This window comes from Balaenoptera borealis, assembly GCF_965194805.1.
Source record: "Balaenoptera borealis genome assembly, chromosome: X".
NCBI lineage: Eukaryota > Metazoa > Chordata > Mammalia > Artiodactyla > Balaenopteridae > Balaenoptera > Balaenoptera borealis.
Genome location: NC_138881.1, coordinates 25932677 through 25955972, shown reverse-complemented (window position 1 = coordinate 25955972; position 23296 = coordinate 25932677). Strand labels below are relative to the sequence as shown.

The 23296-nt window shown below is 39.0% G+C and overlaps 1 protein-coding gene and 1 pseudogene across 2 annotated transcripts in view; one reads left to right on the top strand and one right to left on the bottom strand.

Annotated features, from left to right (window-relative positions):
• Nucleotides 1-23296, bottom strand: part of IL1RAPL1 (interleukin 1 receptor accessory protein like 1) — a 660460-nt gene that overhangs the window by 574961 nt on the left and 62203 nt on the right. The gene's annotated exons all lie outside the window — the stretch shown is intronic.
• On the top strand, nucleotides 19488-23171 carry LOC309620929 (transcription factor SPT20 homolog pseudogene; annotated as a pseudogene). Its single transcript has one exon. The product of its transcript is annotated as a transcription factor SPT20 homolog pseudogene (transcript).

The following is a 23296-nucleotide window of genomic DNA, read 5'->3' as shown; positions in this document are numbered from 1 at the left end:
AAATGACAATGAAAACACGATGACCCAAAACCTGTGGGATGCAGCAAAAGCAGTTCTAAGAGGAAGTTTATAGCAATACAATCCTACCTCAAGAAACAAGAAACATCTCAAATAAACAACCTAACCTTACATCTAAAGCAATTAGAGAAAGAAGAACAAAAACCCCCAAAGTTAGCAGAAGGAAAGAAATCATAAAGATCAGATCAGAAATAAATGAAAAAGAAATGAAGGAAACAGTAGCAAAGATCAATAAAACTAAAAGCTGGTTCTTTGAGAAGATAAACAAAATTGATAAACCATTAGCCAGGCTCACCAACAAAAAAAAGGAGAAGACTCAAATCAGTAGAAGTAGAAATGAAAAAGGAGAATAAACAACTGACACTGCAGAAATACAAAGGATCATGAGAGATTACTACAAGCAACTAAATGCCAGTAAAATGGACAACCTGGAAGAAATGGACAAATTCTTAGAAAAGCACAACCTTCTGAGACTGAACCAGGAATAGGAAATATAAACAGACCAATCACAAGCACTTAAATTGAGACTGTGATTAAAACTCTTCCAACAAACAAAAGCCAAGGACCAGATGGCTTCACAGGCGAATTCTATCAAACATTTAGAGAAGAGCTAACACCTATCCTTCTCAAACTCTTCCAAAATACGGCAGAGGGAGGACTGCTCCCAAACGCATTCTACGAGGCCACCATCACCCTGATACCAAAACCAGACAAAGATGTCACAAAGAAAGAAAACTACAGGCCAATATCACTGGCGAACATAGATTCAAAAATCCTGAACAAAATACTAGCAGACAGAATCCAACAGCACATTAAAAGGATCATCACACTCTATTTCTTCACAGAAGCTGGGTGTTTTCCAGAGTTCCACAACCTGATTTCCACTAAGGCTTTGAGACAAATGTGGAAGAGGACAGTTTTATTGTTTACTAGGCAGGTGTGTGCTGGCTTTTATAAATGGAATGAATTTTACTATATAATACATCACTGAGAATTGTTCAATTTACCCTGACTGTCAAAAGCCTTGAAAGGCATTTATGGTTTGGGGGGTTCCCTGAGAACCTGCATCATCAACACAGGCATCTGAAATAAAATAAAAAGCTATATGTTAAAAAAAAAAAAAAAAGGATCATACACCATGATCAAGAGAGGTTTATCCCAGGAATGCAAGGATTCTTCAATATATGCAAATCAGTCAATGTGATATACCATATTAACAAATTGAAGGATAAAAACCATATGATCTCAATAGATGCAGAAAAAGCTTCTGACAAAATTCAACACCCATTTATGATAAAAACCCTTCAGAAAGTAGGCACAGAGGGAACTTTCGTCAACATAATAAAGGCCATATATGACAAACCCACAGCCAACATCGTTCTCAATGGTAAAAAACTGAAACCATTTCCTCTAAGATCAGGGACAAGACAAGGTTGTCCACTCTCACCACTATTATTCAACATCGTTTTGGAAGTTTTAGCCACAGCAATCAGAGAAGAAAAAGAAATAAAAGGAATCCAAATCGGAAAAGAAGGAGTAAAGCTGTCACTGTTTGCAGATGACATGATACTATACATAGAGGATCCTAAAGGTGCTACCAGAAAACTACTAGAGCTAATCAATGAATTTGGTAAAGTAGCAGGATACAGAATTAATGCACAGAAATCTCTTGCATTCCTATACACCAATGATGAACAATGTGAAAGAGAAATTAAGGAAACACTCCCATTTATCATTGCAACAAAAAGAAAAAAATACCTAGGAATAAACCTACCTAAGGAGACAAAAGACCTGTATGCAGAAAACTATAAGACAGTGATGAAAGAAATTAAAGATGATACAAACAGATGGAGAGATATATCATGTTCTTGGATTGGAAGAATCAACACTGTGAAAATAACTATACTACTTAAAGCAATCTACAGATTCAATACAATCCCTATCAAACTACCAATGGCATTTTTCACGGAACTAGAACAATAAATTTCACAATTTGTATGGAAACACAAAAGACCCCTGAATAGCCAAAGCAATCTTGAGAAAGAAAAACGGAGCTGGAGGAATCAGACTCCCAGACTTCAGACTATACTACAAAGCTACAGTAATCAAGACAGTATGGTACTGGCACAAAAACAGAAATATAGATCAGTGGAACAGTATAGAAAGCCCAGACATAAACCTATGCACATATGGTCACCTTATCTTTGATAAAGGAGGCAAGAATATACAATGGAGAAAAGACAGCCTCTTCAGTAAGTGGTGCTGGGAAAACTGGACAGCTACATGTAAAAGAATGAAATTAGAACACTCCCTAACACCATACACAAAAATAAACTCAAAATGGATTAAAGACCTAAATGTAAGGCCAGACACTATAAAACCCTTACAGGAAAACACAGGCAGAACACTCTATAACATACATTACAGCAAGATCCTTTTTGACCCACCTCCTAGAGAAATGGAAATAAAAACAAAATAAGCAAGTGGGACCTAATGAAAGTTAAAGGCTTTTGCACAGCAGAGGAAACCATGCACCAGACGAAAAGACAACTCTCAGAATGGGAGAATATTTTTGCAAATGAAGCAACTGACAAAGGATTAATCTCCAAAATATACAAGCAGCTCATGCAGCTCAATATGAAAAAAACAAACAACCCAATCCCAAAATAGGCAGAAGACCTAAATAGACATTTCTCCAAAGAGGACATATAGATGGCGAAGAAGCACAAGAAAAGCTGCTCAACATCACTAACTAATAGAGAAATGCAAATCAAAACTTCTATGAGGTATCCCCTCACACCAGTCAGAATGGCCATCATCAGAAAATCTACAAACCACAAATGCTGGAGAGGGTGTAGAGAAATGGGAACCCTCTTGCACTATTGGTGGGAATGTAAATTGATACAGCCACTATGGAGAACAGTATGGAGGTTCCTTAAAAACTAAGAATAGAACTACCGTACGACCCAGCAATCCCACTACTGGGCATATACCCTGAGAAAACCATAATTGAAAAAGAGTCATGTACCAAAATGTTCATTGCAGTTCTATTTACAATAGCCAGGACATGGAAGCAATCTAAGTGTCCAGCAACAGATGAATGGGTAAAGAAGATGTGGCACATGTATACAATGGAATATTTCTCAGCCATAAAAAGAAACAAAATTATTTGTAGTGAGGTGGATGGACCTAGAGTCTGACATAGAGAGTGAAGTCAGAAACAGAAAAACAAATACCGTATGCTAACACATATATATGGAATCTAGAACAACAAAAAAAAAAGGTTCTGAAGAACCTCGGGGCAGGACAGGAATAAAGACGCAGATGTAGAGAATGGACTTGATGACACGGGGAGGGGGAAGGGTAAGCTGGGATGAAATGAGAGAGTGGCATGGACATATATTGACTACCAAATGTAAAATAGATGGCTAGTGGGAAGCAGCCGCATAGCACAGGTAGATCAGCTCCGTGTCTAGTGAACCCCTAGAGGGGTGGGATAGGTAGGGTGGGAGGGAGACGCAAGAGGGAGGAGATATGGGGATATATGTATACGTATAGCTGATTCACTTTGTTATAAAGCAGAAACTAACACACCATTGTAAAGCAATTATACTCCAATAAAGATGTTATGAAAAAGTAAAAAACCAAAAAACAGAAATAGAGTCGTAGGTGTAGAAAACAAACTTATGGTTACCAAGGGGGAAACGGGGGGACGGATAAATTTGGAGATTGGGATTGGCATATACACACTACTATATATAAAATAGATAACTAATAAGAACCTACTGTATGGTACAGGGAACTCTACTCAATACTCTGTAATGACATATATGGGAAAAGAATCTAAAAAACAGTGGATAGGGACTTCCCTGGCGGTCCAGTGGTTAAGACTCTGTGCTTCCAATGCAGGGTGCACGGGTTCGATTCCTGGTCAGGGAAGTAAGATCCTGTGTGCCACGCGGTGCGGCCAAAAATTAAAATTAAGAAAACAAAAATAAAAAAAGTGGGTATACGTATAACTGATTCACTTTGCTGTACAGCAGGAACTACCACAACATTGTAAATCAACTATACTCCAATACAAATTAGTTAAAAATAAAATTGGTAAACTGAACAAAGAAGGAGAAAAATGTAACTGACCTATTAAGCATAATGGAAGAATCTGAGAAGGGCATTCTGCGGACCTCTGATTTACAGCCAGTCAGTCAGAAGTGGAGGTAATATTGTGGACTAGCAATTGGCATCTGAATTGTGTGTGTCGCGGGTGGGGGCAGTCACGCGGAACTGAGCCCTTAACCTGTAGGATCTGATGCTAAGTCCAGGTAAACAGTGTCTGAAATGAACTGAATTGTAGGACATCCAGCAGGTTGAAGAATTGCTTGGTGTGGGAAAAACCCCACATAACTGGTATGAGAAGTGTTGAGAGTAGAGGAGAAAAACAGAGTTTTCCACTATTGTTAGTTATTCAGCTTTATATTGGGTAACAAAGAAAATTTCCACAAAATTAGAATTTAGGGCTACTGATTGTAGATTTCTCTAGCTTCCTATAATATGTACTCCACAAGTATATCTAAAATATTTAATAGGTGAAACCATCAACCATTAAACAGTCAATTAGTAGCCTGAAGAATGTCCTGAGAGAATGTGCTTAGGGATTTTGCTAGAATGATGAGACATATTCCCTGCCCCCAGTCCCTCACACTCCAGAAGTGATACACAAATAGTTAAAATTCAAGGTGGTAAGTACTACAAAGGGGTATGTACCACACAGTAGTGTCAAAGAAAGAAACAAGAAGACCTCATAAATTGTGATATCTGGGTATCTTAAAGTGTGAGTAAGAATTTGACAATTTTAAGAAAGGTTATTTCAGAGAATAGTATGCACAAAGGCTTGAAGGCATGACACAACTTGGCATATTTGAGTAATTGCAAATAATTTGGTGTGGCTGGGTTATAAAATAGTGAAAAAGGAACAGCAGGAACTGAGACTGGAGATGTGGGCAGGAGCCAGCCTGAAAGTCCTGTAAAGCCACCGTAAGGACTTTGGACTTTATGCTGGGAAATGATGACATTTGGATTTTGGAAAGATTTTTCTGACTGTAGTGAGAAAAATGGATTGGATTGGATTGCAAGGAGGACTAAGTACAGTGAGACAAATTAGAAAGCAACTGCATTCATTCAGGAAAAATAAAAGGCAACTCCAACAAAGGCAATGCCCAGTGAGATAGGAAGGAGGGATCATGTTCAAAATATATTAAAGATATAGAATAATGTGACAGTGAAGGAGTGAAGGAAAGAGAGAGGCATACAAGATGATAAAGAATTTTTTCAGATGAGTATATGAAAGGTAGAGTCAATCTTTTAGCATGCAAGATACTGAAAAAGAAACAGCTTTGAGAGAAAGGAAAGTGTGTTAAATTTTAGCTTGAGCTTCACACTCAAGAGGGAAAAAAAAATCCTCTTTGGGGCTGCCAGCAATATTGCTCATGCATTATTTATTAATTTAACTCCAGTACAGACTGGAGCATGCTCTTCTCAGGCTCATTTTAAGATAATTTTTTCAGAAAAAAATAACTAAGTTATTAACTACCTTAGGATGCATTCAAATGTGTCTTAAGAAAATATTCAAGGTTTTGGAAAAATACTGATATTTGTAGAACACGTTAGAATTCTTAAAGAACAGACTTTTCTAGGAAGTAAATCAGTGAATTCTAAACTTGAACCTCCCACATTAATCTTCTAAATTCAAGAATCTTAGGTTTTCTTTCTATTCAAACTTATACTGTTGTCGATTTCCCCACACCTCCTTGTATCAAATACCAGGCCTTTTTTTTCTACAGGCAGTTGGGTTAAGAGTAAGATCTCTAAAGCCCAACTGCAGAGTTTCAGATTCCAGCCCAATCACTCATTACTTTTGAAATTAGGGAAAGTTACTTGACTCCTTAGGCTTCCATTTCCTCATTTGTACAAGGAGAAAATAATACTAAAGACCTCATAGGTTGCTGTGGGAATCAAGCATGTTAAAACACAGTGTCAGTCTTTTAGTGAGTGCTTTTAGTCAGTGCTTTTAGTGAGCACTCAGTAAGTATTAGAGCTTATCATCAGTACTGCGTCCCTTTTTCCTACTTCCTTTATATTTCTATTTTGCAGTAGGGCTAAACAGTGTTTGTTTACAAGGCAGGTTAGATAGGAAATATCACCATGACGATGCCTTCAGATCTGTGGTGTTTAATGACTGTGAAGCGTAAGAATCCAGGTAAGTCCTGGGATACCTGATTGCGTTGGACAAGAATGAGAAAAGTTTATGAAAAACACGACTCTTTACCTCAGCCACCCACTCTTGCTCTACTATAAATGCAACTGACCCCTAATTTTCAGAAAGTGGCTCCAGATGAGCCCCCTTAGATGTTCTTATTTTCCTGTCTTTTATTCCCTAGCTTTGTGAGGTGACTGCTGATTTACTACTGTCTGGTAATGTCTGGAATTCCAGACTCCCCAGGATAGCACTATTTTCAAATTATTTTCCATGTTTTAATACTTGTTTACTGTTTCTATTCATCAGGAGGTGATTTAAAAAGCTAAAAATAAAGCAGCAGCCAATGAATGCTACAGTCCTATTTACTGAGAAGAGCTAACAGGAAGCAAGCAACTTGTGACACATTAATAAACATATGATCCCCCTGAGGGGAATTAGACACTCTCAAAGTAAAGAGTCCCATCCGCCATCATTAAATTTGCAGCATGACTGCTATGGCGCTGTGGCTCTCTGCAGTCGGGGAAATACAGTGGAATGGGGTAAATGGGGAAAGAATGCTCCTCCAGGATTTACGGTAAAAATCATCAGCACATATCTACTCAGCTTCTATTGTTTTAACAGATGAGCTGCAATCTAGGCAAAAGTTAAATCATGACTGCTGGTTCCAATGTTTATAAAATGGGTAGAGAGAGACAGGATATTACAGGTATGTGGACAGAACAGTTGTTCATAATTGAGAGTCAATACTCATCTTTTCCAGTGAAGAAATGATATTAATGTGAAATTTTTTCAAAACCTAGTTTTCTCTGGCAAGGGTAACCCTGCAGGACACACCAAGTACACAAAATGTATTGTACAAACAGTTTAGAGAGTGTTACTTCTTTCAGCCTCCTGAGGTTACAGCAAAGGGACCCAAAGCCTAAAGAAGTCAATGATTTGTCTAAGTTCTACTAATTGGTGGCAGAAATGGGATTAGAACGTGTATCTCCTAACTTCTAATTCATTGGTCTCTTCTGTATACTACTGAAGATAAGTAGTGCTGGGTTAGCACACATAAACTATATATACATTGTTTAAAACAAAAGAAAGTTACCTACTCTTAGCCCTGATTTTACATTATTTTATATTCTAGAATAGATGCCTACTGGAGAAAGGCAGAACACGCTCTAACTTAGATTTCTTGGAAAAGTTAGGTCCTTAAGCTCCCAAACATCTAATAAAGAATAAGATGGAGCAAGCAGCAGGTATTAAAGAAATATCATGGTTTCTTCAGCTGTTTCTACTACACACTTTCTACATATATATATACATACTTGTAAAAGAAATGGCTTCTGAAAGGACTGGCTTAGGGCCCTGTCTTATAAGGAAGAAGGAAATCTAGCCTTAAATCCAGTGCAAATACTGGGGATTAACAAATATTTTTGGACATAATCAAGAAGTAAATCTATGACACAAAAAATAAAGTTAGAATACTTTCTGTAAGTAGTCTCTGGAAATCAGTACAGTGTATCGAAGTTCTCCATAGGTTCCTTAGTGGGGTGTTACTTTGAAAAAGTGAAAGATTCTGAATTGGCATGCATGGGAGCTACCAGAGATTTTATAATTTATCTTTTGAAGGATGACAACATCATGCAGCTACAGATCGAGGTGTGGAAATTTGGGTAGTGCAGGCAGGGGGTAAGAAAGAAAAATATGTGTGGGAAGAGAAATTTTGTACGTTGCCTGATTAGCTATAGAGTAAAATAAAAGCCATGTTATGCCATACCTAAGGGTAGCACAGTTTCAATCATTCTGTAATCACACCCCCTATGCATGATAATCCATAGTATTCAGGGTTTCTCTCCACTCTAACAGAATTACCAGTAACATGATTGTTAAACATGTCCTCTAACAGCGGCGCCACTAAACACTTGACCTGTATATTATGTTAATTTCCTGGTCCCTAGGGGAAATAATAACATTTCCATAATGTTTGGAAATCTCTTCCCACTTATGAAGTGCTGAGAAAGACAGGGATTTGATCAATGTTTTTTAAGGATTAAGTTGTTTTAGGCTTCTATGTTTTATATGGTTTACTCTAACATTCACTGGTCTTTTTTCAAGTCATAATCTTTTGTACATAATTTTTTTGTGTGAAAACAAAAGCATAGAGTATTCTTGAACTGTTACAAACGTCTGGGCACTGAAAAGCAGTACAGAGGGATGGAAGATCTGAAAGTTCAGTTACTACAGAATGGAGCAGAACTCCATTGTTTGGAAGGTGACTCCTTAACCATAAATTTGACTGTACTGTTTAATCATTCGTTGTGAAAATAAAATGTTGGGAATCAAAAATGTCAGGGTTAGATTGTGGAGGGAACCTCTTACAGTTTGTTAAGCCTTAAATATACTTTGATAGTTTATTTCTAATCTTAAAGTCTTCCAATTTTTCTATCTGTAATTTTTTTTCTATCAGTCCTTATGGTGATGCCTGAAGCTATGTGTGTGGCCCCTCTATCTTATCCTTCTTACACACACTATGCTTACAGCTACTGACGCTAAATGTGAAATTTGTTTGGATTAGGTTTTCTTTTCAGAAGACTTCTGGAGGACCTATTGATTTAACTGTGGTTGAAATCAGAGCTTCTGAAAAGATTAGTGTAAGAACACTGAGCAATTGATAAGACCTAAAAATGCCAATTTATTGCCTTCTTGTTTGAAATTCTTTCTTAATAATTTAACCTGTAAGTTGAACTTCATCCTCAATCTTCTGCTAACTATAAATTCAAAATAATTATCTCCCACTTTTTGACAGAAAGTGAATAATATAATTTTATCATTTTAATTTTTCTAGCCTAGTATTCCTGGAATATTAGACTTGAGGAGGCCTTAGTGTGTGAAATTCTAGTCTAGTATTTCTCCACCTGAGTTATTCTTGGGCACAAGAACTTTCAAACTTCACCACTATAGACCCCAAGGTCTCCTTCTAGACCTCTTCTGGAAGGAAAGAAAAAGAGAGAGAGAGATTAAACAAACAAACAAACAAACAAACAAACATGTCACTGAAGGAAACTGAGGCTCAGGAAGTGGTCTCAAGGTCATATAAATGACAAATTTCTTCAGAGAAGCTATGGCTGACCTCCTCTATCACTATCCATCTTATCTCTGTTTATTTTCTTCATAACAATCACAAGTTGTAATTACCTGTTTTCCCTTATTTTGCTGCCTCCGCTGTTAATATGTATTCTTCTCATAATAGGTAAAATGAGAGAGTTAGCTGTATGCTGTTTGAATTCTTAAAGGCATATATTTTTAACAAGGTAAAATTCACACAACATAAAATTAACTGTTTGAAAGTGCACAGTGAAGTGTCATTTAGTACATCCATAATGTTGTGCAGCCATCACCTCTATCTTATTCTAAAACATTTTCATCATTCCAGAAGGAAATCCATACCCATTAGCAATCACTCCCCATTTCTCCATCCCCATAGCCCCTGACAACCACCAATCTGCTTTCTGTCTTTATGGATTTGCTTACTTGGAATATTTCATGTAAAAGAAATCATACAATATGTGGACTTTTGTGTCTGGTTTATTTCACTTAGCATAATATGTTCAAGGTTCATTCCTGCTACAGTATGTATCTGTACTTCATTCCTTTTTTGGCTTAATAATAGCCTATTGTATGGATATATCATATTTAGTTTCTTGGTATATAAGCTGATGAACATTTGGGTTTGTTTCCACATTTTGGCTATTAAGAATAATGCTGCTATGAACATTCACCTACAAGTATTTGTTTGAGTGAATGAACTATTAGTTAATGGCTACGAAGTTCTGATTTATTTTTTGCTTAATCCCTCTAAACAACCCTCACCTACATCCTACTGCACTACTTTTCCCTCCTCTCCCTGTATGCTTCTTTGACATAGCACACACTTCTTGACAGTGCATGTGGTAAGCAAATGTCTCTTCCAGGCCAGGCAAAAACTATAACACAGCTATAAAGACTTCCTGGCAATGAATAGCTACTTGCAACCACCTGATTATCTCTTCCCACCCTGCATACAACAGACCTTCTTTTCAGCGTAGTTGACCTTCTTGATTTGAAAGATATCCCACTACTGGGCATATACCCTGAGAAAACCATAATTCTAAAAGAGTCATGTACCACAATGTTCACTGAAGCTCTATTTACAATAGCCAGGACATGGAAGCAACCTAAATGTCCATCGACAGAGGAATGGATAAAGAAGATGTGGTACATATATACAATGGAATACTACTCAGCCATAAAAAGGAACGAAATTGGGTCATTTTTAGAGACGTGGATGGACCTAGAGACTGTCATACGGAGTGAAGTAAGTCAGAAAGAGAAAAATAGATATCGTATATTAACACATATATGTGGAATCTGAAAAAATTGGTATAGACGATCTTATTTACAAAGCAGAAATAGAGACACAGATGTAGAGAACAAACGTATGGATACCAAGGGGGAAAGAGGGGGTGGGATGAATTGGGAGATTGGGATTGACATATACACACTATTGATACTACGTATAAAATAGATAACTAATGAGAACCTACTTTATAGCACAGGGAGCTGTACTCAATGCTCTGTGGTGACCTAACTAGGAAGGAAATCCAAAAAAGATTTACGTATACATATATCTCCTCTTTGCTGTACAGTAGAAACTAACACAACATTGTAAAGCAACTATACTCCAATAAAAATTAAAAACAAAAACCAAAAAACCCAATACTGTATTGTATACTTGAAAGTTGCTAAGAGAGTAGATCCTAGATGTTCTCACAACAGAAAAAAAGGAAAAGAAGTTAAATATGTGAAGTGATGGATGTGTTAACTAATCATATTGTGGTAATTATTTCACAGTCTGTCTGTATATCAAACTGTCATGTTGTACACCTTAAACTAACACAATGCTATGTGTCAACTGTATCTCAATAAACCTGGAAGAAAATAAAAAAGATAAATAAATTTAAAAAAAAAGATAAGGGAAAGATAAGGGAACAGAAGAATAAATGTGTGAGCCACATTTGCGTCAGTTGCAAATCACTTTTTTCTCTCCAAGCGTCACACAGGCAGTTTTTTCTAACGTGATTATAATAGTTCTTGTACTATTAAATCTTGCTCCTAGAATGTTGTGGAGAAGAGGTGAACCAGGATCCAGACACATGGCTAATCCTGCACCCCACCTCTCATTTTACAATGAAAATTCCAGGGAAACTTCCAACAGAGTAAAAGAAAGTCTACACTGATCTTTAAAGAAGACAGAGAACTACCAGAGTTTGCTGAAATTTACCCATGTACAAATAGATTTTTCAGTTATATTAATTTTCTGAAATTTAAAAACGTATCAATACTTTTTCTGCTACTGTGTGTAAACCAAATCTGGACAATGTCAGCAAATAGCTGCTATAAATCAGTGATTTTTTTTCTACTAATACTTCTCTAAATATTTTTGGAATATAATAATGGCATACGTTTTATTCACTTTTGCTTTGCGGGTCAGTATTTCCTGATAATAGCTTTGCTTTCCTTGACTTCAAAATAAAAATATAAGTGATAAGTAAAATTAACTGTGAAGATGGTAAATAAACTTAGTGATAATGGGCATTTATATTGTATACTTAACTACATATAGGAGACAAAAACTGAATCTATTCCATAAAATCGACCAAGGTGCATATTTCCAGACTCTGGAGACTGGTGTAATTTTGAAGACACAGTGTTTACTGAAATTTGCAGTCCGAGTTCTCATGTGGAGTGACTTCTTTGAACTTAGCATATTTAGAAAGTGGGCCAACTTCTACAGACACAAAGAAGATAGAACAGTGTATCTGTATCCGGGAAAACTATTCCTCACTCAAGAAAGGTTTGGGGGAAATGGAAATGGAAGCTAGATATTCTCCTTGAAGAAGAGATTGCAGCCACCTTCCTGAATTTACATGTTCATAGCACCGAGTGCTCCAATTTGAAGATAACATGTGAGATCTTGCTTGCTTTTCCATCGCTTCCTAACGTCATATTTTTCAAGTCTTTCCCCTCCTTTTCTGTTGTTATGGTTTGAGGCAGTTTCCTTCTATGTAAATTCAGCATATTGCCTCTTAAACTTCTCATAGCAAAGGCAAGCCATTTCACAGAAACTAAACAAAACCATTAAGCCCAGCAGGGGACACTCAACATAATACAGGAATGAATATATTAACTATCATTTATTAGAAGAGTGAATTAAATATCATTTATTGAGCATTTAAAATGCATTAATTCAGTCAATACATATTTATTGAGCAAAGACTATGTGCTTGGCCCAGCTGGGGATAAAGCAGTGAATATACACAGTATTTGGTTTTATGACACTTATATTCTACTGAGAGGAAATGGTGGGGGAAAGAACATTGCGCAAAAAGCTTTATACAATACTACTTCACACCCATTATGATAACTATTAAAAAAAAAGAGGAAAACAAGTTTTGGCGAAGATATGGAGAAGTTGGAACCCTTGTGCATTACTGGTGGGAATGTAAAATAGTGCAGCTGCTATGGAAAACCAGTTTGGAGGTTCTTCAAAAAGTTTAACAAAGAATTACCATATGATCCAGCAATGCCACTCCTAGTTATATACCTAAAAGAATTGAAAGCAGAGATGTATACAGATACTTGTACAACAATGTTCATAACAGCATTACTCACAATAGCCAAAAGGTGCAAACAACTCAAATGTCCACCAAAAGATGAAGGAATAAACAAAACATGGTATATACATACAATATTATTTGGACTTTAAAAGAATGAAATTCTTATACTTGTAACAACATGGATGAAGCCTGAAAACATTATGCTAAGTGAAATAAGTCAAGACACAAAAGGACAAATATTGTATGACTCCATTTATATAATATACCTAGAATAGGAAAATTCCTAGAGATAAAATTAGAATAGCAGTTACCCTGTGCTGCGGGGGGGAGGAAGGAATGGGCAATTACTGTTTAATGGGTACAGAGTTTCTGTTTGGGATGATGAAAAATATCTAGAAATGGACAGTGGTGATGATTGAGCAACACTGTGAATGTAATTAATGCCGCTAAATTGTACAATTAAAAATGGTTAAAATGGTAAATTTTAGGTTATGTATACTTTACCACAATAAAAAATTAAATTTTACATTTTATATGGGAGAATCTTATGATATGTGAATTATATCTCAATAAAGCTATCGTTTTAAAAAATCTTTATATGCATTACCTCATTTAATCTCCCTCTATATAATCTCATTTAACCCTCACTTTAAATACCAACTCTCCATTGTGTCCTGTATTTGTATCTCCATCTCACCTCTATATGAACTCTAGATTTATATATCCAGTTGCCTATTTATCATACTCAATTGAAATCTAAAAAATTTCTTTAGATCTAACATGACCCACAAATAAATCTTTACTTCTACCCTCAAATCTACTCTTACCCTAGTCTCCCCTATCTCACTGATAAACACACCATTCACCTAGTTGCTCAAGCAAAATAGCTAGAAGCCCTTTGAAACACTAGTCTTACCCCAATGGAACTAGTGTGACGCCAGTGAGGGGGTGCTCAAAAATTAAGGTAAATATTATCTAAATGCAATTTTGAATAAAATCAAATTAATACAAAAAATCCATGAAAACAATAAAGGCTTATAATTCTTTAGTATACCACTCTATTTTATATCTATCCTATCAATTATCACTAATTGATATTTTCCTGATTTTATTTCTTTATATAGGTATATATTTTCCCTTCCATACAGTGTAAGTACCATGGGAAAGGGAGTCTTATCTGCTTGTTTACCACTTTATCCCATAAATATGTCCTCCATTTCCCAGGCTCTCCTGCCAACTGACTTCCAGGTTGGATTTTTCCAAGAGAGGATCTGTTGTTTCAGCTTCTGGATTTGGTAACACCACTTCCTTCCTTTCTTCTTCCCTTCAGACATAGGGGTGGTTGCTAACCCCTGGACTGCCTATGTCCTGCCATTTCAGTTCTTCTAACATATTTATAGCCCATTTACCACATTAAATTCTCCCTACTGAACTGCTTATAAATAATTTGGTTTAGCTGAGTAGATCCTGGCCTATACAGTGGTTTAGGAAACAAATATCCAAGTGCTTAATCTACATTATACATAAATTCCTACAAGTCTCCCAGGAGGTTAAAAAAAAAAAAAAGAGGTAAACAAATTATATTTCTACATTTGCAAATATTACATATAACACTCTTTAAACATGGTGCATTTAATAAATTAAGCTGCTTTTGCATTTTCCTATCTATGATGAAAGCCTTTTATTTCTATATCGAAAACAAAAACGGGGGGGGGGATCAGAATTAAACTGTGAGTTAATTTAATTTAAAGGCAGAATTAGATGTTTTTGGGAAGAGACTTCTTTATTCTATATAATTTATGCACATTTCACAGTTGATTTCTTTTCAATACTTTTTAGGCAACTTTAGTATCAATTCCAGTCAACTGCAATTTTTAGATTTTTCTGACTAGAAAGAAGAGCCATTAAGCTGAATCACCTACAGTTCACTAAAAGAACAAATGGTTTAAATAGGCCATTTTCAGAGAAAAGGAAATGGGCTAATGATTTGTATATCTTTATAAATATAAACATGGTAGAATGTGACAATTATACTACAGATTCTTGTCAACAAAGAATACAGGAATAAAATACTTCACACTCGGGTAGGCAGAATGTAATGCCATGGAGTGATATTAGAGATATGATTAAAAGTTAAAAGCAAAATATGAATGGGTCGCCTCTTTATCAAAATGTGATAAAGAATACAAAAAGAGGACATTTGCAAGGGCAGAAGAATCCACTAACAAGCTGTGTGATCATGGACAAATAACTTATCTTCCCTGAACTTCAGTTACCTGATCATAAAATTATAAGGATACTTAACCTCACAGAGTTGTTGTGAGAAGTAAATAACATCCTGATATAAAAACACTTCCTAATGGACAAACTGTTACATAGTATGTTTTACTGATGTTACCATTTTCTGCTCTGATGGTTTAACGGCTTAGATTGTCAACCTCACTGCATCTCTTGAATCTTCACACTTATGCCTGATGTTCTTCCACATCCTCTTCATTCTTCATAATATTTTCACCACTGGTTAAATATGGAATTTATATCAAGGTCACCACTTTTTAAAAGCTTAAGCTCCTTTCCAGCCGCAACTCATAAAAGAGATAAATCCTATAGCTCTTTATATTTAATCTCCTTATCCTACTGCAAATATAGCCCTCCTCCAATTCTGTTCTCCAGATCTAACTTTTCATTTTTATACAAAGGCTCAATATGAATAGAACACTCTTTCTGGGAGTGAAGTCTCATACATTTTGATATTCAGTTACACTTGTCTCATATTATCGCCAGAAAGAGCTGCCATTGATGTGAAGGCCTCCCTAGATGCAGCAGTAGGGAGATAGATAAATGAATGAATGAATGAATGAATAAATAAATAAATAAATAGATCAACACATCACCACGAATGAGGGCTTGTTATTAGCTCTGCTCTCTTAGTTTTAGAGGAATGAATCACCAAGGGGATTCTAGAACTGGATAGTTAAATATTTGCGGATGTCAACATAGAACAGATATTTTGAAATTCAGTATTTTCAGAAGTACGGGTCATATGTAAAACACTTATCCCTAGTCAGAGGGGAGGTGGAATAATTACACAGGAGACTTTGTAACAGTCAGCTGTCAAAATACTTTTCTGCCAATACTATAAGATTATCTCTCATGTTCTTCTCACATGAAACAACTGTTACAAAGTACTGAAAATGGCTCTACTGTATACATGATTTCCAGCCACAAAATCTGCTTTTTCCTTAAAAGTCCGTTATGATAATAGCAAGCAAGAAAACAAAAGGGAGAGAGAACTCTTGTGGAATGGAGGAATTCAACCATGTTAAATTCAATCTTATCAGGATGCAGGGTTTTCCCAAATTATTCTTCATACATACATGAAGAATATCATAATGATTAACTAGACATCTTTTCCTTGAGTGCTTTCTCAAAGCTACAATTTATGTAACAGCACTGTAATCATTCCCACTCTCAAAACCCTTCTGTTCACTAGCCTATTAAATACAACAGTAATTGACCACCTTGGTGACTAATTTGCAAAAGCTATTACATTGCTTCTGGCTTCTAGTTTTCTTTATTAATATGGATTTATTTGTATCCAAATTGTACAAAGCATCGCTGCATAATTTGACTTTGCAGTTACTGATGTCTTTATTTACCATTTATTAAGTCTATAACGTATAAAGCACATAACATGAATAAGTTATTAATCTGAATTGTGGCTTTGGGTATGTTAGTTTCTCATGTGTTGAATAAAAGTCTACATGAGGGCTTACATCCTTCCCCAAAATTCCAAAATAATATTATTGATAATATCATTATGCACGTTATATTTCCGTGATCTATGGGTGCATTATTGACAGATTTTACACAGAGATATTCTATGTTCATGTGCATGTGTGTGTCCTCTATATCTACCTGTGATTTACCTCCTTCCCTTCACTAATAAAAATGTTTCAGTGGTAGTGTGAACTATTTTCCTCACTTTCTCAACACAGGCCCATCCCTTTCTCTACTATGGTCTGAGTTTCTCCACTAGTATTTCTCAGAAAATGTTGTTACTAGAGTTATCAATAACCTGGCTTTCCTCCGTTATCTGGGTTGAGCACAATATGAAAATTTAGTTTTATTTATGTCCATTCATCTTGAGTTTTTATCAGAGGGTATTTTCCTTTTGTGCCTCGATTCATTTTCTCATTTCCCCTTAAACACCAGAATTTCCTTAGGTTTTTGTCCATTTTATTTGCTTCCTCTTGAGCACTTTTATGTTACCTATTTAGAATGAAAAATTGCTGCCCCCCACTGATGGATCCAGTTGTGTGCTAGTGGTGTACAAAGTAACAGGGTAAATGTTGCACTTTCTAAAAATAAATTGAAAAGTATGTAAATTGTCAATGAGTACACTCCAATGGTGAAAAATCCCCACCTATGAGCCCCAGCCACCCTGAAGCCAATCCTGGGGGGCAAATCCTATCACTAGGTTCTTTGTTATCCACAGGAATTGGACCAATTAACACCCTCAACAACAATGTTTGAGAGGGCCTGTTTCCTCATACCATTAGCTAACATGGTAAGCTATGAAGTATTTTCATCTCTGGCAATCTAATAGGTAGAGATATGGTCTTTTATTTTTGTCTTAACTTGCAATTCTATTAATTGTGAGGTTGAAGATTTTTTCATATACTTAAACAGCGTTTGTATTCCTTATTTTGTGACCTGTCATCTTGACTTTTTACTTCTCCTGGGTTAATGATCTTATTTTTATTAATCTGTAAGAGACTTCTGAGGTCAAACTCTGAGATGGGAAATACTGAGAAATGATTTGAGACCAGGTATATTAGAGCACTGGTTACTGGGAAATCAAAAGAAAGGGATATAGAAAAAGCACAGGACCAGAGGTGTTCATCCCTTCTTAGGAAGAGTGAGGTACCTTCGAGAGGAAACATGTGCTTCTAAGACTTAGTGGTGAAGGGAAAAAAGGAACTGACTGAAGATAAAGGGCTCTAATGAACGAAGACTGTGACAAAGAATCAGAAGAAATCAGACTTGTGAAAAAATGTACAATTTGTTAAAAATACCACCACAACCACCAACATTAACAATAATAAAATCTATGTATCGTAATGGCAGCAAAAGAAGGTGACCTTAAAATATGAAATCAAGTAAGCCATGCAATCTCCCTACCCTATCCACTTCAAAGTGTCTTCTATTGCTGGTTCAGGGGGAAAAAAAGCCAAAAAATGAGAATCGATTCAGCAGATGAAACCACTGCAGAACACATCTGCACACGTCCAAACCCACACTTGCACAAAGCAGAGGAAAATTTTAACTTGACACTCCAACAGGAATTTTATACTTAAATAAGCATTGCAGAATTGGAATCATAAACTTTTTTTTTAAACTTCAAAGACAAAAGAACAAACAACATGAAGTATGAAACAGGAGCTAGTCAAACTCAGGAGAAACGGGGAATAAATGAGGATTAAATTACAAAGCACCTATGATAGGCAGACTTGCTAAAATGGCCAGTGAAATATGGTCCACTCTAATTCTCAGAACATGTGAAAATAATGAGTTACCACTCCTGTCATTATAGTACATTATGTGGCACCATAACTTAAAATAGGGACTATTATCCTGGATTATCCACATGGGCCCTTAGAAGCATAGAATCTTCTCCAGCTGGTGACAGAAGAGGAAGTCAGAGGTGCGAGAAGCATAAACAGGATTCAATATGCCATCACTGGCTTGAGTATGGAGGAAGACACTTGCCAAAGAATGGGAGCAACTTTTAACAGCTGAGAGTGGCCCCTGACAGACAACTGGCAAAAAAAAAAAAAAAAAAAAAAGGAAATTTAATCCTATAACCACATCTGACTTTGGCCAACTACTTGAATGAGCTTACAAGTGGATTGTTCTCCAGATCCTCCAGTTAAGAAGCCTAGCCCAGGCAAATTTGATTTTGGACTTCTGAGACCCTAAACTGACACTGCTCTGTGTTCTGACTTGCAGAACTATGAGGGGGAAAACAAACAAACAAAAAAAACAGGTGTTGTTTTAAGCCACCAAGTTCGTGGTAATTTGTTATGGCAGCAATACAAAACTAATACAGTTCCAGAGGGAGAAGAGGTATACCCACAATTAACATAGGATCATAAAGGATAGACCAGAAAAGAGACAGGAAAATAAAGTAATACAAAAAGCTTTAGAAAGAATATGATAGAAAAGGCAGGACGAGATTATCCGACATACTTATAAGTGAAATCCTTGAAGGGAAAAAAGCAAATCAAAGAAACAGAAGAAAGATTTTCAGACAATGATTCAAGAAAACTCTGCTGAAATAAAAGTTCTGAATTTACATATTAAAAAAGTAATAACACTGCCTCGATTCCTAAAAAACATTTTTTGCGTTTACCTTGCACAACTGCACAGACTGGATACGGATGCCTGGCCTGACTCTCCAGTAGGAAGTACAGGTAGGAGAACAGTGCAGGCTAAAGGACAGCCCACTGCGCAGGCGCGCACAGCACGCAGACGCCCGCACAGCACGCAGACGCCCGCACAGCACGCAGACGCCCGCACAGCACGCAGACGCCCGCACAGCACGCAGACGCGCGCAGGCGCACGGAAACCCGTCTAGCCCCATGTCGATTTCTGGCTTAGCCAAGATCAACGACGCAAGGTGAGGCCAGACCTATCTCAGAGGCTGCCGCCCCTACAGATATAGGAGTTTTGAGAAACTCACAAGAATTTTGTGTAGCACTTCCTTGGAGGCGGGTTTCTTGGTGTCCGTACTGAAGTTAGGCTGGTGGTTCCACTGTGGAGTTGGGGCAGCTTGCAGAACTACACATACATATGAAAGACGCGATTTTCACCTGCTTCATCAATAACGCTTAACGTTTTCTCTTCTTTTAGGGCCCCTATTTTGTACCAAAATGCAACAGTCTCTAGAAGGAGCTTTGGATCATGCGGAGTATGTCATTGCAAGTGCCCAACAGAGACCTCCAAAAAGGCAATACTCATCTAATGGGGAAAAGTCTCTCTATGAAAAACTTTATGACATTTATGTTGAAGAATGTGAAAAGGAGCCTGAGGTTACGGAGGAATTAAGAAGCAATGTGAACCTGTTAGAGAAGCTTCTTAGGAGAGAGTCGTTGCCGTGTTTGGTGGTCAACCTGTACCCAGGAAAAGAGGGCTATTCGCTGATGCTCAAGGGGGAACATGGATCGTCTGCAGAGACCATTCGACTGCCCTATGAAGAAGGGCAATTGCTCGAATACTTGGATGCAGAAGAATTACCTCCTGTTTTGGTGGATTTCCTGGAAAAGTCTCAGGTTAACGTTTTTCATCGTGGGTGTGTCATAGCAGAAATACGGGACTACAGGCAGTCCAGCGGCAGGGAACCTCCCCATTACCAAAGCAGGCATATTCTCCTACGTCCCACGATGCAGACTTTAGCCTGCGATGTAGAGGCCATAGCCAGCGATAATCAGAATTGGACCCAGGAGGACAAACTTTTGCTTGAGAGCCAACTGATCTTAGCTACAGCTGAACCACTGTGTCTAGACCCTTCTATATCAGTGGTCTGCACTGAAAACAGACTGCTCTATAACAAACAAAAGCTGAACACTCTTCCCATGAAAAGGAACTTCAAGAGGCATTCTATGGCCTCTCTGAATCGGCAGCAGGAGCTGTCTCGTCCACCTCCTCCTGAGCTAAGAGCCCTGACTTCCTGCAAAAGAATAAGAGAAAGTAAAACAGGTGGGAATCCCGGCCTCAAAACTTTTAAAGCAGGAAGTTGTGTAGATACGTGGAAACAGAGACCCTGTGACTTGGCCGTACCTTCTCAAGTGGACGTGGAGAAATATGCTAAAGGGAATAAGTCTGTCAAATATGATGACTCACAATCAACAGTCTGTCCAACCCATGAGGTACAAGATGGTTCTGTAATTGGGTGTGAAGAGGGCAGTCAGTCCCAGACAACAAAGCTGACCTTGCAGTCGCTTAATGATCCATTTATCTCTGGAAAAAGAAGCTCCCATAAAAAAGTCAGATGTGAGAGACAGCTGTCTCCCCTGCAATCCTCCACAGATGACCATTTCTATAGTTTCGTGCCAGGGCCAAAGACTGATGTGGGGAGGGTGGTCAGTCAGTCCAAGGAATTGGTCCAAAAGAGCGGCCAATGTCCAGTGCAGGTATCACACAGCTCCGGTGACTCAGCTGGTCTCAGGCAACCTTCTCCAGGGAAAGAACCAGAACAGCCTAAGACTGGGTTGGTTCAGTCTTCAGTGCCGAACAAGGGAGCCAAACATCCACCTCCACCCATCACACTTCCCTTGAACTCAGGAAGGAGCTCCAGTGGTGACAGTTTCACTTCACAGCAGGCAAGCAGCTCTCATAAATCTCCATCTCCTGCCCCTGCTCCTAAGCCACCAAGTCCTTCCCAGAAATTCTCTGCGGAGGTGAATCGAGTTAGCTTGCTTCCTGCCACGGCCCTGTCCACTGCGGGCTCATCACAAAGGACCCAAGTTTTGGCCAGCTCATTTGGCCTGAAGAGCATCAGAATGGTGTACTCTGGTGAAGGATGCCAGGCCTCGGTGAGAGGCTCCAAGCCCATGCAGGACTCTACCACCGGGGCCACAGCTCCTGCAGTAATCACGCTCCGTCAACTGCCCACAGGGATCAAGCCTGGCCCCCTGCCCACAGGGATCAGACCTGGCCACCTGTCTACAGAGATCAAGCCTAGCCCCCTGCCTGGAGGAATCACTCTTGGCCACCAACCAACAGGGATCAAGCCTGACCCCCTGGCCACAGGGATCAGACCTGGCCACCTGTCTACAGGGAGCAAGCCCGGCCCCCTGCCTGGAGGAATCACTCTTGGCCACCAACCAACAGGGATCAGACCTGGCCATCTGTCTACACGGCGCAAGCTCAGCCCCTTGCCCAGAGGAATCAGGCTTGACCACCAACCAACAGGGACCAAGCCTGGCCCCCTGCCCACAGGGATCAGACCTGGCCATCTGTCTACAGGGAGCAAGCCCAGCCCCTTGCCCAGAGGAATCAGGCTTGACCACCAACCAACAGGGATCAAGCCTGGCCCCCTGCCCACAGGGATCAAGCCCGGCCCCCTGTCTACACGGCGCAAGCCCAGCCCCTTGCCCAGAGGAATCAGGCTTGACCACCAACCAACAGGGATCAAGCCCAGCCTCCAGCCCACAGGGATCAAGCCCGGCCCCCTGTCTACAGGGATCAAGCCTAGCCCCCTGCCTGGAGAAATCACTCTTGGCCACCAACCAACAGGGATCAAGCCCAGCCTCCAGCCCACAGGGATCAAGCCCGGCCCCCTGTCTACAGGGATCAAGCCTAGCCCCCTGCCTGGAGAAATCACTCTTGGCCACCAACCAACAGGGAACAAGCCTGGCTCCCTGCCCACAGGGATCAGACCTGGCCATCTGTCTACACGGCGCAAGCCCAGCCCCTTGCCCAGAGGAATCAGGCTTGACCACCAACCAACAGGGATCAAGCCCAGCCTCCAGCCCACAGGGATCAAGCCCGGCCCCCTGTCTACAGGGATCAAGCCTAGCCCCCTGCCTGGAGAAATCACTCTTGGCCACCAACCAACAGGGATCAAGACTGGCCAGCAGCCTGCAGGCGCTCAGCCACCAAATGTGCTGCCTGCTGCACCACCGGCTCCTTCTCAAGGAGGTGTTCAAATTATTGTTAAAAAAGCTTCCAGTCTCAGGCCCTTAGCTCTACTCCAGCTTCCACCAGACTCACTCCTTTTGAACACCCAGCAGCAGGCCAAGGAGCAGCCACAGCAGCAGTGCTTCTACCACCTGATTCCACAGCAACAACTTCAACAACCCACAACTTCGCATCCTCAGCAGCCAGTGCCACAGGCTCCTGTACAAGGTTCGGTCAGTCAGAGAGCCAACCTACCTGCTCGGCAAGCGACGGCCATTAACCTCAATGAAGTGGAGGATTTTCTGCAGCCCCAGGTAGCTGTGTTGTCTCAGCTGGGCTCTGCCCAGAGTCACCCCGGGCCAAACCTCCCTCAGCAGGGATCTCAGCTCTCCTCTGCCTTGCAGCTGCAGCCACAGCCTCAGCCAATACGGTTCAAAATCTTGCAGCGCTCAGTGGCTGTGACAACAGTAGCAGCCCAGACAGCTCAGCCCCCTCCACCTAGTGAGCATACAGCAAGCCAGTCAGAAGGTAAAATGAAGAGAAGCACACCAATCCCTCCAAAGCCCTGAGTCTTGCATTACTTTTTAATCTTTTTTAAAACAACACAAGAGCATTGGGTCAAAGGGTTTCTAAGTTTTCACTCCATTTTGGTGTTTAATGTCTCAGTATTTTACATTGGTAGGTGTACAAATTA